Here is a 1907-nt window from a genome sequence, read left to right as displayed (position 1 = left end):
TCTCCCCCCTCCTCTGTCTCTCTGGCAAGTGGAGCAAGGATGTAGTAAGCACCCAGTCCCCGTCTAGACTGCCATTTGCCCTGGAGCTGGGATGGTTTCAGGACTGGCACCTCCCAGGACTGGCTGGGCAGAAACACAGGGCAGAGTGTGGAATCCTCCCATCCAGAAGGGCGCTAGGGTGGCGGTTTGCTTTAACACGCTGCCATGTGGTTGGGCCAGAAGTGCATGTATTCATTAGTGTCACTGCTGAATGTGAGGCCCCTGGACTAAGGGTGGTCACTCCTTGCTCTGCGTCCCAGGGCGGCATCCCTGTGGGGATCTGCGCTGACCTTCTGTGGCTGGTCTCCTCTGCCTTCGTGGGGGTTTGTTCTCAACCCTCAGCTGCCAGTCCCCATGTGGCTCAGGGCAGTGCCCAGCCATTTTCACTTGTTGTCCAGCCTCATTCCTGCCGTGGAGGAGCCTGGGCGCCTACCAGGGCACTCACTCTGGCGACAGAGGGGAAAAGAGGAGGCTGAAGAGGCAGCAGGATGGCACCCATTTGACTTTACTGGACTTCCTGGACACCAGTTTTATCATTCTCATCAGCCAAGCTGTTTCCACTTAAAATCAGAATAAGAATCCTTTTCTATGATCAATTCCATAAATCCAACAGTTGTTTATGTAGAGCAATCTTAAAGTATTTCTCCAATTCACTGAACTTTATGTCTTTCACAGTGTTATACTAAGAAAACAAGCCATTTAAAGAGGTCCCTAGGAGCCTGACCAGAGGCCTGTGACACAGGTCATGTACTGACTAGTTACCAAGAAGTAGCCGGGTGGCAGAAATGGGCCAGGACTAGAAAGTGGTTAAGGGCACTGGATTCCCATAGGGCAGATTGCGGTTCGAGTCCTGAGCCTGGTGGCTCATTCTTTTACTTGCCCTCTCTCTCTCATTCTGTCCCTCTCTGGTAAAAGAAAAGAGGAGGAGGGGGACCAGCAGTTAGCATAATGGCTATGTCGCTGGACTCCCACGTAGCCACCGCGGTTTAAGTCCCAGACCTGGTGGCTTAAACTCACACCAGGCGCATGTGCATACGTGCCCAAGATCCCCAGAGGAGAATGGAGGAGAAGGGATTGTGGCGTGGCCATCCCCATTGGGGGGTGATTTCTCGCTTTCTGTCTGTCTGTCTTTCTGGCGAGCACACGCGCCCTATAGCAAAAACTCTCCAAAGAAAAGAAAAGAAAAGAAGAGAAAAAGAGGAGGAGGAAAGGAAAGGGAAGAAGGGAAGGGAAGAAGGAAAGGGAAGAAGTGTGAATTCCTGGTCCCTCAAGACTGGGACGGCCTATGCAAAGAGCTAGGCCGAGAGACGGTGTTGGAGACTCCAGCTTCACCAGAGGTGGCCCTTCGAGGAAGGCCTGGGAAAACGTGTGCCCGGACCTGGTCAGGAGGGACCTTGACCCCGTGAAGGAGGTGCACAGGGCGCAGGAAGGCCAGGACAGGGTGACGTGGTGAAACCCGTCCCGTTTCCATCCTTCAGCGTCTCCACTCGATGAGGCCAGGAGTCGCGTACCGTTTCCTAGCCCCCAGGACTTCTGTTTTAATTTGCGAGGGGCGCGTACTTGGTTGGTGGCCGGAGGAGATCTGTGCTGGGGATCGGGCCACTGTCCCGGCCAGGGACCAGCTTCCTGGCGCACCCTGGACGGTGCCGACCAGACCAGAGATGAATCCGCGCGGAACGACTCGCTGCCTGTTCCCATCCCGGCGGCCGTCTGCGCGTCACTGCGTCGTCCTGGACGCCGGCTCCTTCTCGGGGTGACGCGTTCACGGGGTACTCCGCCCGCAGGTGCTCCTAGGCTCAGGCGGAGTCTTCCGCATCCGGAGCAGCTTGGCTCCGCCTGGGGCGGGGGGGACGACTCGACCCCCCCCC

Source organism: Tupaia chinensis, unplaced genomic scaffold (genome assembly GCF_000334495.1).
Source record: "Tupaia chinensis unplaced genomic scaffold, TupChi_1.0 Scaffold000332_1, whole genome shotgun sequence".
NCBI classification, from domain to species: Eukaryota; Metazoa; Chordata; class Mammalia; order Scandentia; family Tupaiidae; genus Tupaia; species Tupaia belangeri.
The sequence above is the reverse complement of the archived record's forward strand: the minus strand, read 5'-3'. Positions refer to the sequence as shown.